The sequence below is a fragment of the Schistocerca nitens genome, chromosome 5, assembly GCF_023898315.1.
Source record: "Schistocerca nitens isolate TAMUIC-IGC-003100 chromosome 5, iqSchNite1.1, whole genome shotgun sequence".
Classification (NCBI taxonomy): Eukaryota; Metazoa; Arthropoda; class Insecta; order Orthoptera; family Acrididae; genus Schistocerca; species Schistocerca nitens.
The window spans coordinates 169,460,285-169,475,511 of record NC_064618.1 but is presented as its reverse complement, the minus strand read 5'-3'; the positions used below and the strand labels follow the sequence as shown (position 1 = coordinate 169,475,511).

The following is a 15,227-nucleotide window of genomic DNA, read 5'->3' as shown; positions in this document are numbered from 1 at the left end:
AGCTACTGAGCGTCTCTCCTGCAGGGTCTTCCACTGGAGTTTATCATCTCCGAACGCTTTCGCGATTACTAAATGATCCTGTAACGAAGCGCGCTGCTCTCCGTTGGATCTTCTCTATCTCTTCTATCAACCCTATCTGGTACGGATCCCACACTGCTGAGCAGTATTCAAGCAGTGGTCGAACAAGCGTACTGTAACCTACTTTCCTTTGTTTTCGGATTGCATTTACTTAGGATTCTTCCACTGAATCTCTGTCTGGCATCTGCTTTACCGACGATCAACTTTATACGATCATTCCATTTTAAATCACTCCTAATGCGTACTCCCAGATAATTTATGGAATTAACTGCTTCCAGTTGCTGACCTGCTATATTGTAGCTAAATGATAAGGGATCTTTCTATGTATTCGCAGCACATTACACTTGTCTACATTGAGATTCAATTGCCATTCCCTGCACCATGCGTCAATTCGCTGCAGATCCTCCTGCATTTCAGTACACTTTTCCATTATTACAACCTCTCTATATACCACAGCATCATCCGCAATAAGCCTCAGTGAACTTCCGATGTCATCCACAAGGTCATTTATGTATATTGTGAATAGCAACGGTCCTATGACACTCCCCTGCGGCACACCTGAAATCACTCTTACTTCGGAAGACTTCTCTCCATTGAGAATGACATGCTGCGTTATGTTATCTAGGAACTCCTCAATCCAATCACACAATTGGTCTGATAGTCCATATGCTCTTACATTGTTCATTAAACGACTGTGGGGAACTGTATCGAACACCTTGCGGAAGTCAAGAAACACGGCATCTACCTGGGAACCCGTGTCTATGGCCCTCGGAGTCTCGTGGACGAATAGCGCCAGCTGGGTTTCACACGACCGTCTTTTTCGAAACCCATGCTGATTCTTACAGAGTAGGTTTCTAGTCTCCAGGAAAGTCATTATACTCGAACATGATACGTGTTCCAAAATTCTACAACTGATAGACGTTAGAGATATAGGTCTATAGTTCTGCCCATCTGTTCGACGTCCCTTCTTGAAAACGGGGATGACCTGTGGCCTTTTCCAATCTTTTGGAACGCTACGCTCTTCTAGAGACCTACGGTACACCGCTGCAAGAAGGGGGGCAAGTTCCTTCGCGTACTCTGTGTAAAATAGAACTGGTATCCCATCAGGTCCAGCGGCCTTTCCTCTTTTGAGCGATTGTAATTGTTTCTCTATCCCTCTGTCGTCTATTTCGATATCTAACATTTTGTCATCTGTGCGACAATCTAGAGAAGGAACGACAGTGCAGTCTTCTTCTGTGAAACAGCTTTGGAAAAAGACATTTACTATTTCGGCCTTTAGTCTGCCATCCTCTGTTTCAGTACCATTTTGGTCACAGAGTGTCTGGACATTTTGTTTTGATCCACCTATCGCTTTGACATAAGACCAAAATTTCTTAGGATTTTCTGCCAAGCCAGTACATAGAACTTTACTTTCGAATTCATTGAACGCCTCTCGCATAGCCCTCCTCACACTACATTTCGCTTCGCTTCATCAGGTAATCCATGTCCAATGTGTAGTGCGAAACGGGCAACCCTGACCAGAGAGCGAGAAGACACTTCATGGACTGTAGAGGTTGAAGCTGTTACAAAAGCGAAATGCTCTCTTTGTGCAATGGTTAAATATTATGACATGCACTGATAAGCGAAAAGATTGTGACACGCGAAGACATCTTACTCTACGTAATCACTGTTCTCATCTAATGTAAGTGGGTCTAATGGATTGGCGATTATGTCACTTCCAACAATAAATACAAGACCTCGTCCGGAGAGTCCGATATAATAAGGAAATTATCAGTGGCCACACCAGCGTCAAACACGCAGCCCATACCTTTTGTAGGTGAGTTCGCGACTAGAAGTAGAGAACTAATCTCCGGAAAATAATTAAGAGGACAATACTGAATACCTGGGGGATGTTTCGTCCAATGTACCGTCACTCAAAGTGCGCGTCTGCTATACAGCTACACGATTACTCCATAATTCACAATAAAGTGTTTGGCAGAACGTTCAAAATAGAACTCTCACGTTATTGTAGGCAGGAGTCAAAGGTTTCCGCATTCGGAGCAGAATATATGTGACAGTGAAAAAGATCTAGGCACAGCGCAACAGTTTTTTTTTATGATTGCAACACAGCTCTTTCATCATATTCGTGACGCTGTCTCCTTATTTCGAGATGTTACCCTTCTCCGAACTAATTCGATGTCTTCCTTCGATCTTATATGGTAAAAATCCCATGCCGCGCAACCATACTCAAGAAGATGGACAAGCTGAGGCGGTGTATTTAGTCGATTTCGAAATGTTTTCTCAACAAAAGGCAGCCTTTGTTTCGCCTTCTCCACAACGTTTTCTACTTCACAGTTCCAATTTAAGTTGTTCGTAATAGTAATATCTAGGTAATCTGGTAAAAATATAAAGCCCTCCAAGGACAACAAATGTTTGATTTTCAGTATTTCATGTAATTATTTACCCTGTTTAAAATTTTAAAGTCCTGTCATAATCTACTCTTTAAGAGGTATTGTGTCACAAAGGTTAAATGCAATAAATCACGTATTAAAGTTAGACTCTGTATATACGTGCTGAGACAGGGTAACGTATGGCGCACAAATTACCCCTAGTATATTCATCCAGTTTTTGGTAAGATAGCACTTAGCCACTTCCAAAAGATTTTACACATTACTTCAAACGTTTTCGAAACTAATACTTGCTGACACCCCGCCACGAACTAATGAAAGGAAGAAAGTATATCGGTCACTACTATTTCGCTACTCATGTAGTTAGTAAAACTTTAGCATCAGACATGACGATTTCCCTTGCTACTACTATACTACTAAGCCTACACGCAACATTTTGCGCCCGGTATCCTTATATGCAGCACTCAATGTACCTGGGAAATAATATCGTACGAGACGTAGTCCAGGAGATACGTCAAACATTGAGCTGCACGCGAAACTAGCTTTTCTTAAAACGGGGCGCAAAATACACAGATCACATTCCTACAGTGTTTAAAAAGAAAGCAGTCAGCGATTTACGACGCGTTTTATACAGGCGGAGTTCGATTCTCTAAGAAACGTCGGAGGGTGTTACTGCTTTAGTTGAATCGACAACTCAAATTTGTGGGAATTATCATGTAACATATGTTGGGTAAAATATAAGATACCAGAAGAAAGAAAAATAGCAAAGTAAATTTCAATAAAAAAGGCGAAAGAAGTAATACATCCAACTACAGGGACATAAGTATTCTGAATATTGCTTACAAAATCTGCAGCAAAATAATAAATGAAAGACTTCTCGGATATAATTTTAAAGGAGAAACAGCAGCGAAATGGGAGGTCATACATATACATATACATACATATACATACACACGAAGAAACAGATAATCAAAAAAGAGACGAGAAATTAATCTGGAAGCTCACCTACCATTTGTGGATTAGTAAAAGCATTTGACAAAAATTCACAGACAAGTTATGGGCAATAATGGAGAAAGAAGCATCCCTGAACATTAAAGTCGCGCGAAGCCTGTATACACTACAGCGCCAAAGAAACTGGTACAGGCATGCGTATTCAAATACAGAGATATGTAAACAGACAAATACGGCGCTGCGGTCGGCAACGCCTATAGAAGACAACTAGAGTGTGCCGCAATTGTTACTGCTGTTACAATGGCAGGTTATCAAGATTTAAACGACTTTGAACGTGGTGTTATAGTCGGCGCACAAGCGATGGGGGCACAGCATCCCCGAGGTAGCAATGAAGTGGGGATTTTCCAGTACGACCCTTTCACGAGTGTACCGTGAATATTAGGAAACCGGTAAAACATCAGGACATCGCTGCGGCCGGAAAAAGATCCTGCAAGAACGGGACCAACGATAACTGAAGAGAATCTTTTAACGTGACAGAAGTGCAAACCTACCGCAGGTTGCTAGATTTCAATGCTGGGCCATCAACAAGGGTCAGCGAGTGAACCACTCCACGAAACATCATCGATATGGGCTTTCGCAGCCTTAAGGCCCACTCGTGTACTCTTGATAACTGCACGACACAAAGGTTTACGCCTCGCCCGGGCCCAGCAACGCCGACGTTGGACTCTTGATGACTGGAAACATGTTGCCTAGTCGGACGAGTCATTTCAAATTGTGTCGAGCGGATGGACGTGTACGGGTCTGTAAGACAACCTCATGAATCCATCGACCTTTCTGTCAGCAGGGGAATGTTCAAGCTGGTGGAGGCACTGTAACGGTGTGAGGCGTGTACAGTTGGGGTGATATGGGACCCTTGATACGTCTAGATACGACTGACAGGTGACACGTAAATAAGCATCCTGTCTGATCACCTGCATCCATTCATGTCCATTGCTACGGACTTGGGCAATTCCAACAGGACAATGCGACACCCTATACGTCCAAAATTGCTACAAAGTGGCTCCAGAAATAATTTCCCGGGTTCAGACACGTCCGCTGGCCACTAAACTCACCAGACATGAACATTATTGAGCGTATCTGAGATGCCTTGCAACGTGCTGTTCAGAAGAGATCCCCACCCTGTCTTACTCTTACGGATTTATGGACAGCCCTGCAGGGTTGAAGGTGTCGATTCCCTCCAGTACTACTTCAGACATTAGAGTCCATGCCACGTCATGTTGCGGCACTCCTGTGTGTTCTGGGGGGCCCTACACGATATTAGGCAGGTGTACCAGTTTCTTTGGCTCTTCAGTGTATGAACACAAGAATTAGAATTGACACGGGTTAAGGTAACACGTGCAATACAAACACATCGAAGGGTAAAGCACATCGAAGGGTAAAGCACATCGAAGGGTAAAGCACATCGAAGGGTAAAGCACAGGTGTAGATTGTCACCAACATTATTCAATATCTATATAGAGGACACGCTCAGAGACTGAATAGAGATATAACACCATCAGGCGTAAACATAGGAAGGAATAAATGTATTATAGAGATGTTATTTGCGTATGATAAATTATCATACAAGACAGCGAAGATAAATTACAAATGGCATCAATATACCAAATGTGCTAAGGGCGTGATACAATTTGACTATGTATCAATAAAACTAAAGCAATGCCCTTTTTAGGTATCCAACTGGTATGAACAAAAACGGTCCTCAATAATAAACCGATACAACAGGTCGCTCGTTTCAATTATTTAGGATGTGGTACATCAAATGATCAAGATCTGCATATACCATAAAAACTAATACTTACCAGCTTATGTGTGATATAGTAAGGAGAACACTTAAGGTTAAAACAAGGGAAGAGAGAACTGAAATTTGATAGTCATGGCATTTCCTACTTTACTGCACGGGGCGGAAAGTTGGACGCTGAGAAAGGTTTACGGCAGGTAGAGCTGCACTAGGGAAGACAAAATTAGAAACTAAGTGAAAAGGGAAGATTTAAAATTCCAACCAATAACCGAAGAAGAAATTGCAAGACAAAGAAAAATGTAGACTTTCTAAACTAGCAATGGATTGCAAACCAGGGAGAAAGAGGTGTGGGAAGACCAAGGAAGAGATGGTGAGACCCGAACAGGTCCTAGGCCTAACTGTGGGACAGAAGAACAAGATACCTAAATTTAACTGAACTCTTCTTTAGTGCTCATGTGAAGGACGTCACTTTTCATCGTTTATAGCCTACTAGCGTTTTTTCATACCGTGCACACATCTGTCTAAACCATTCAGTATTGGTTCTGATAATCAGACGCCTTAATTAGACAAACGACAGCATCATCTGCAAACAATTGCAGACGGCTGCTCGTGTCTCCTGAATTAACATCAGCAGAGGGGCCTACAGCACTTGCTTGGGGCACTCCAGGTAGAACTTCGCTTCCACTACAAGAGTTCCTGTCAGTTACTGCAGACTTATCACTGTGACATGTAGTCGCGGGATCCGGTCGCACAGTGTGCTGTCGTCACGATCGCCCTCGCACTTGGACACGACGGCGGCGCGCTCGTGCGTCGTGTACGTGCGGAAAGACAGCGTCGCGTGGCTTGGCTGCTATTACTGGAAAGCGGCAGCTCACGGCTCTGCGGCCCGCCGTCCTGTCGCATGCGAGAGGCCGCACGCACGCACCTCGGCGGTTATTTTGGAACCCGCACGCCACGGCTAAGCAGATCTGCAGACCCTCTCGTCTCGGCTGATGAATAGCAGGCTTCTGTACAAGCTTCCCGTTGAAGGTCGAGCCCTCCCTACACCGCATCTCTCCACATATTATGTACTGTTTAGTCACAATGTGACAACCTGTCAAAAGCCTGAATCACCATCTTTTGGAGCACGGACTGCTGTAAGACGTGCACGAAAAGAACCAATGAGATTCTGGAAGGTAGTGACAGATGTGGAGCCATGCCGATTCGACTACCGTGGCTGCGCAAGGTTCCAGGGCTGAGGGTCCATCGAGATGGTTCAAATGGCTCTGAGCACTATGGGACTTAACTTCTGAGGTCATGGTCCCACAGATTCTCGATTGGATTGAAATCTGGGAAAGGTGGGGGGAGACCGGGGAGGGGGGGGGGGGGGGGCGTTGATGGCCAGGGTGTACGGTGAACTACTACTGGTGATCTTCAAACCACGCACTGGGAGCTGTGCGACACGTTGCATTGTCCTGCTGGTAAATGCCATCGTGCCGAGGAAAAACGAACTGCATCTAGGCGCGGACACGGTCCCCAAGGATAGATGGATATTTGTCTTGATTCATTGCGCCTTCCATAATGACACGATCACCCGGGGAATGTCACGAAAACATTTCCCGGGCCATACTGCTATCTCCTGCAGCCTGGATCCTTCCGACGACTGCTGCAGGCTGTTTGCTTCCAAACGTTCACGTCTTACACACGCCAACGACCGTCTGTCCTACGGAGCATAAACCTTGATTCATCTGTGAAGGCCACCAGTCTCCACTGTCCGCCCCGATAGCTGAGTGGTCAGCGTGACGGATTGCCGTCCTACGGGCCCAGGTTCGATTCCCGGCTGGGTCGGGGATTTTCTCCGCCCAGGGACTGGGTGTTGTGTTGTCTTCAGCACCATTTCATCCCCATCCGGCGCGCAGGTCGACCAATATGGCGTCGAATGTAATAAGACCTGCACCAAGGCGACCGTACCTGCCCCGTACAATGACGCCAAACGCTCATTTCCATTTACCAGTCGCCACTCAGATCGAGTTGCGGTATTCGAGCGCATATTCCAGTCTTCGTCGCCGATGAACGGCAGTCAGAGCGGGTGCATTAACCAGAAGGCTGCTGTGTACGGCCATAGGCAGCAACGTTTGCTGCAAGGTTGTCGACGAGACACTGTTGTTCACCTGGGCGGTCAGTTGCATGTCTGTTCGCCTGTACACATATCCGCAGCCGTCGTCCAACCCTGTCATCTACAATGAGGTGACTAAAGTCATGGTATACCTCCTAATATCGTATCGGACCTCCCTTTGCTCGGCGTAATGCAGCAACTCTTTGGAAGTCCACTGCGAAATATTGATCCATGCTGCCTCTATGGCCATCCATAATTGTGCAAGTCTTACCAGCGCAGAATTTTGTGCACGATCTGACTTCTCGATTATGTTCCATTAATGTTTGATGGGACTCGTGTCGGGTGATGTGGGTGCGCCTAGCTCCAACTAACATTTAGCGTTCAAAATCTTAATTCCCGTCGCGTGCCCATTATCACATCTGGAACCTTTTCACATGAATCACCCGAGTACAAATGACAACTCCACCAGTGCACTGCCCATTTATACCTCATGCACGCCACACTACTGTCATCTGTATACGTTGATGTTTGGTTTGTCATGTGCTGAACAGCGCAGTCATCAGCGCTCATATGAAGTCCCAATTCTTTTACACAGTCCAATTCTTTTACACAGTCCAATTCTTTTACACAGTCCAATTCTTTTACACAGTCCAATTCTTTTACACAGTCCAATTCTTTTACACAGTCCAATTCTTTTACACAGTCCAATTCTTTTACACAGTCCAATTCTTTTACACAGTCCAATTCTTTTACACAGTCCAATTCTTTTACACAGTCCAATTCTTTTACACAGTCCAATTCTTTTACACAGTCCAATTCTTTTACACAGTCCAATTCTTTTACACAGTCCAATTCTTTTACACAGTCCAATTCTTTTACACAGTCCAATTCTTTTACACAGTCCAATTCTTTTACACAGTCCAATCTAGACACTGTTACAAATGATGATGAAATGATAACAGAAACACTCCATCCCTGAGCAGAGAAAATTCCAGTCCAGCCAGAAATCGAACCTGGGACCCTGTGATCCAGAGGCAGCAACGCTAGCCAATCTATATATGTGCATACCGTGTATGGACTGTGGTGCATTACAATTGCCTCGGTCCTGGTTTTAGATAGCTCGCTTTTGCCATGCACGGTATTGTCACGCCCTTTTGGACGGCAGATAAGTACCGTTTACGCATTAAAACGATTAAACTGTTCTCTGCGTCCCCACCACTTTCAGTTGTTTCTCTAGGCCAAGGATTCCTAGTACCATGTACTTATACTGGTGTCTGAGCTGGTCACACGACGGTATGTTTGTACGATTCCCTTGCGTGAACAGTTTCTTAAAAGCAACTTCGGCTTTCCTTTTGCTACCTTCAACAGCAATATTCTACTGGTCAACGAGTGACTGGATAGAAGCCTTAAACCTACTTATCCATTTTACGTAGGACCAGAATTCTCTCGCGTAATCGATAAGATTTTTGCTCTAAGCATAGCTTACCAAAAAGCTATTTGAATCTCTGCATGCTTGCCAAATATCTTGGTAATAACTAAACTTGAAAATATTGACTGGAAACGATAGGTAAACAGGTAAACGGAAGGCCAGGTATCCAGTACATAGGTGACCAACATACAGTAAGGGTCGAACATTATGACCAAGAACTTAATAGCGTGTTGGTCCACCTTCGGAATGCAACTCAGCAGCTATCCGCGTGGTGAGGATTCGCCAAGTCCTCTGTAGGTTTCCGTAGGTGTGTTGCTCCAGATGTCTACGCACAGATCACAAAATTCTCGTCAATTACATGTGGGTAGTTTGTGAACGCAGAGTTGATGCCCAACACCATCCCACATTGTGTTCAGTTACCCTACCATCACCGTCGGGGAAGTCATCAAGCATTTAATGTGTATAGCTCGTCCGTGATTAACATGGGAATTCGTAGGGGTAGTCTGCAGCGGGATCCCGTGTGCATTAATTCGCACTGAACGGTGTGCTCCAAAACACTGGTTCCTACACCAGCCTTGCACTCTGCAGTCAGATCTACAACAGATCGCACCATACTGTTTTACGGAGCAGGCAAGCCTTTCACTGCCGCGTTCTGTGATGATGTGTGGATGTCAAAAAGCTTCTTGCCTACTCGTGGTTTCAACATCCTTCAACTTTCTATAGATCATCACGACAGTAGCACACTCCGCTGCAGAGTGAAAAATGGTTAAGGCATGTCTCCAAAATATTCTTTCTTCCAGGAGTGCTGGCCCCGCAATGCATGCGGGAGAACTTCTGTGAAGTTTGGAAGGCAAGAGATGAGTTATTGGCAGAAGTTAAGCTGTGCGGGGGGGGGGGGGGTCGTGAGTCGTGCTTGGATGTTCAGTCGGTGCCGGCACGGCGGCTCAGCGTGTTCGGTCACAGAGGGTTAGCTGCCCTCTGTAACAATAATAATAAAAAAAAAAAAAAACACAGAACGGATCGACGATGAACGGGTGTCATGAGACGTCCTCCCCCACACATATGCAATGAACAATAACGAACAAAGTGAGATCAAAAATAGTCGGTAGAGCATTTGTCCGCGAAAGGCAACAGTCCAGTCCAGGGTTCAAGTCCCAACCCGGCACATAGCTTTAATCTGCCAGAAAGTTTCTATTTTTAAGTTGCACCTAACTTCTGATTGCAATGTTCCATGGCCAAAATCATTCCGAAATACACAATCGGATCGCAGATGTGTAATTACAAATCTTTCTAATTCAGCAACTTTTCTCTAACATTAATATCCTACTCAGTTTGTTGACGGTAATAATGTCAACAGCAATGATCATTCATTTTCACTAAACTGAAAAAAATCCCTGTTGCTGTGGAACGAGATTGTGCTAAATCGCTTGAATGATGGAATGAAACAAGCGCACTGATTTTTGGGAGACAACCTTAGAGACAGTGTAATATAGGCAAGTGGGTGACATCTCGCAATCTCTACAGTAGTTTCAAAAAATATGTGCATTAGCTACGTACGTCCAAGGACTAAACCAGCATTTCTGCTAAGCAGTATGAACAGAACAGAACCCTCTTTGCGCTCTTCCTGTTACACAATCCAGAGACTCAGAAGTAAGAAAAGGTGTGTGTCCTTAAGAACGAGATACGCTTGACGTGTATCAGTGGTGGTTGTTGTCATAGGAACAAGCACTTTTATTCAGTAGGCTTTTGGTTTAGTTTGACAACTAGACCACAGAACAGAGATGGCTATCCCTCGCAACAAAGCCAACTGAAGACTCAGCTGTAGTGGCATCTAGCTTGGCGACGTGACAGCAAGTTCCAATGCGAAACAAGGCGCGTTGTTGTCTCCTAGCACAAATGTGGTCGTAGAAAATGTCTTTCCGGGGGGGAGGGGGGCGGGGGGGGGGAATATAAAGAGGATAAGCAAATTTTAACCTTGCGAAAACGTCACACCTTGTGTCGTACAGCCTGAACATGAAAGGGAGCAAAGGAACTAAGTATATCACAGTACGTTATACGATGAAGTAGTGAAGTAAAGAATTATATATGATCCATTAGTTGTTGAAGCGTTATATGTCCCGAAGTAATACTGGTACAAACATGACTGAAGCATGAATAGAGCTGTAAACTCACCAAGTTTGCATTCCGCACCCTACAAATGTTCTGAGAGTCCCATCTGGTCACACGACACACATCGAAGCGATAGTACAGTTCGTTTCTATACTTAATGCAGCAACATCTTTCAATGCATAAAAGCGTCGATGCGTTCTCAGAGAGCTGTTTCAGCATTTTTCGCCGCAGTAGGAGTTATGTATAACGGTCCTTACTGTACCCCCAAAGAAAAGAGTCAGGAGGCGCTAGATCAGGCGACCAGGTGTGTGGGTGTTTGTGTGGAAGGGGGAGGGGGGGGGGCGGCAAGGGAACAGCCACATTTCACGACTACGCCCAACAATGATGTTCGTCGTTTGGATGTGTAATTATTTGCATCAATGGAAAACTACGTGACTACAACAGGTCCCCCAAATTACTTCACAGACAAAGCGGATACTTAGTCTTGGCTTAAATTATGAGATAACTTTATTTATATTTGCAGGTATGGGTAGCAGTTTCTACGGTGTCAAGGAGTGGAAAAACAATGCGGATATTAAACTGTATATTTGTTTTACCAAATACAAGCTTATCTATTTCAATTCTGTGCTGTCGTAGCTATAAAAATATTAAGTAATGGTTACAGAAACCACAATGAATGTTTCCCATTACACATTTAAGATTAAAATACTTTGCGATTTTCCTACAGAGTAAAGAAGACTTTATAAGCGGAAGCAACATAATTCACTGTTAAGTACGTAGGGGCGCACATTTATCCTGTTATTTTAACATAGAGAGCTATTAAGTTAATTTCCAATCTTTTTAGGAGCTTGTTCAAAACCGTTAGTGTCAAGTCATTTAAAATCTTAATCTTAATCAGCGTAATGTTAGATAGCTGTCCGACAGTGTATCTAATGTTTATTCGATTTTATAACAGTTTTCTGTGTTTTATTTTCAGTGTTCTTCCCGATAAATAACGGCAAGAGATTGAGTAGAACTCGGTAAACTTTACATTTATCGCCATGAGCTTTTTATGTCTTACAGCAGTCGTTAGTCTCCTGTTAACGCCGAGACATGGGGACAAACTTTTCAGTATAAGCGTAATGCTGGCAGCCTATACTAAATTACCTGTCCTCCTCTAGAGTATCGCTGCGCGGTATGGGAGACTTAACATACAGGACTGATGGAAGTCATTGAAACAGCTCGCTCTGTGATGTTGCGGAGTAGGTGAGTGTTTCATGCATGTGATTAGGTAACTGGAGTGGCAGTCAATAAAAAAAGGCTTTTTCGTTGTGACGATCTTTTCATGAAATTTTTAACCACCAACTTTCTGGTCCGAATGTGGAAATATTTTGAGAACTCCCACCCGCATAGAGAGAAGTGACAAAAATAAGGGAAATTAGAGTTCGTACGGCAACATTTAGAGCTAATTTTTCCTTCGTGCTTCCATATATTACGGACCATAAGACGTACCACAGTTTTAAGCAATGTTTTTAAAAAATAACATTTTTACCATTTCTGTTATTAGATTGTAAGGCCAGACAATGTTCTTAGTCTATAAAACCGAACTGAGCTTTAAAATTCGTGAAAATCTTTTTCTTCTTCTTCGTCGCCGTCGTGTCGTATATAATATAGTCTTCACTGCCATCGCGAGCGTTAACAATAATGTCTTCTCTTAACTCTACATCACGAATGTTATCTACTGACACACTTGTTTGTTTGTAGGTCGTTTTAAAGAGTTCCCTTCGGAGTGAATTCATGTTGGATTCCATCCATCGTCCATACGTTCCATTCCTCTCACATATACACTTTAAATGATTTATTTATTGAGACATGAAGAGGTTGCAATTGCGAAGTAAGTCCTACCGGTATAACAGCAAGCTCTGTATTTCCCTGTCTCAATTTCTCTTTCACAGAGTTTTTCAAATGACTGATAAAGCGATCTAGTACAAGAAGAAAACTCTTCTTCAATAAAACACCCTTCCTTCTCGCTCATACTCCATTAATCCATAATTTCATACCAGCCTCCTCTATCCAGCCTTTCTCATGTACGTGAACACCGCTAGCTTGCGGTATTCCAGAAGATTATGGCATTGTTTTGAGCTTGAAAATTATCATTGAATTAAGTTTAGAATCGTCAGCAGAATATGATAGGACAACACTGTAGAGCATTTCTTCATGTCCCTTTGTTTTAATAGTTACAGTTTTAGCACCTTTCATTGCAACAGTTCTGTTACTTGGTTCTTCAAAACAGAGGAGTTCTGTCCATATTCGCTGTTTGACTTAGTTCCAAACTGATTTTCTTTCGATGTTGAATGATGAAGCGATGGAAAGATATTCTCTCTTCATACTCTTGTAGCATTTTCCGAGATATTTTGGTTCGCCCGCAAAGTTCATGACGCTTCATAAATACGTAGCACCAAGCAACTCCACCCTTCCAGTCTTAAGTTCCACTGTAACGCTCGCTTACAGGTGTGTCTATCATTTTTTTATTAATTCCAATGCCATTTTTACAGTGTCCTTGAATCCAATTCAATACATCTTCTAGTTATGGACATTTTGGATTCCTTCTTCTATTTGCAGATTCAGTCTTCCTCATTTTTTTCAGTTTTTCTTTACCAGCCCGCTAATCGCGGATGGTTTTTGTGTTGGTGGAGGGCCGAAATGGCAGCTGCCCTGTTTCCACTTTGTTCTGCAAATTCTGTTACTTTCAATTTATAACCCGCACCATATGAATGCCTGTCTTTCCATTACGAAACTAGGTACTAACAAAAACATTTTACTGTTACCGATAATACAGATCATATTCAAGTCCACTGGCACCATAGACTACAATGACATGTCACAGGCTAGACAGTGTTCTGGGTTTGTGTTGGTGAGGTGGGAGGGAGACAGTGTTAGCAAGCTTGTGAATCCCCACAACTCATTTTCGTCGCATCGGTGCACTGCTGTTACCAGTTGAATCCAATGTTGCCAGTTAGCTAGATTTCTCGTTTCGTCAAATATATGGTCATTTTTAAGACTGGCGGGAATTTTAAATGAAACATTGACATTTTTATATCCATTTCGAGTAAAAGACGCACCTGAATTTTTGTGGCACTTTTACGAAGAATAAAGTGCGTCTTATAGTTCGTAAAATACGGTACTCGAGATTGGAACCTTCGAAGTCTGAAAGTGGTTCTATGCACCCTCTGCCAAAAACTTAACTATACCAGGTGTACCGGTATGAAATGAGCGTTAAGATAGAAATGTGTGATAGGGACCATTTGTTGTGAACGAGCCTTAGTTTTTTTGTTTGGTATGACATCTGTCAAAGATATTTAATATAAATCAAGTCATGGAACAAACAGCATCATATGTTTTCATCGTGTTAATGTTGAATTTTGTACCAGAAAGTGATGATTTGCGGAAAGCATTAATTTTTTGTTTTCATTTGAAAAAAAGTGCTGCAGAGTCGCATCGAATGCTTGTCGAGGCATATGGTGATCATGCTCTATCAGAAGGAACATGCAAAAGATGGTTTCAACTGTTCAGAAATAACGATTTTGATGTGAGAAATGAAGAACGTGGAAGACCCCAAAAAAGTTCGAAGACGCCGAATTGCATGCAATATTGGGTGAAGATGATACTTTGAGTCAGAAGCAAATGGTAGCAATGCTGAATGTTGCACAACAAACAATTTCTGACCGTTTGAAAGCTATGGGAAAGATCCAAAAGTGTGGAAAATGGGTGCCCCATGAACTGAAAGAAAGACATATGGAAAACCGTAAAACCATTAGTCAACTTTTGCTACAGAGACATGAAAGAAAATCAATTTTGCATCGAATTGTTACTGGCGATGAAAATGGATTTATTTTAAGAATCCTAAACGGGAAAAATCTTTGGTTAATCCGGGGCAACCATCAACATCGACTACAAAACCAGATCGATTCGGCAAGAAGACAATGCTCTGTGTCTGGTGGGATCAGAAAGGTGTGGTATCACGAGCTTCTAAAGCCCAGTGAAACAGTGAATACTAATCGCTACAGACAACAGATGATCAATTTGAACTATGCATTGATCGAAAAGAGACCAGAATGGGCCAGAAGACATGGCAAAGTAATTTTTTTACACGACAATGCACTTGCACACAAAGCTAAACTGGTTCAGGATACTTGGCTGGGAGCTGCTACCCCACCCGCCGTATTCACCAGACTTGGCCCCTTCCAACTGCCATTTGTTTTCATCAATGGGACACGCATTGGCTGAGGAACGATTCCTACGAAGAAGTCGAAAAGTGGGTGTGTGATTGGTTTGCTTCAAAAGACGAACATTCCTATTGGCGTGGTGTCCACAAATTGCCGGAAAGGTGGTCAAAATGTA

At 43.2% G+C, this 15,227-nt stretch overlaps 1 protein-coding gene across 4 annotated transcripts in view; it reads right to left on the bottom strand.

Annotated features, from left to right (window-relative positions):
• The window catches only part of LOC126259158 (hexokinase type 2), a 431,236-nt gene that overhangs the window by 189,604 nt on the left and 226,405 nt on the right, over positions 1–15,227 (bottom strand). The window lies entirely within an intron of this gene.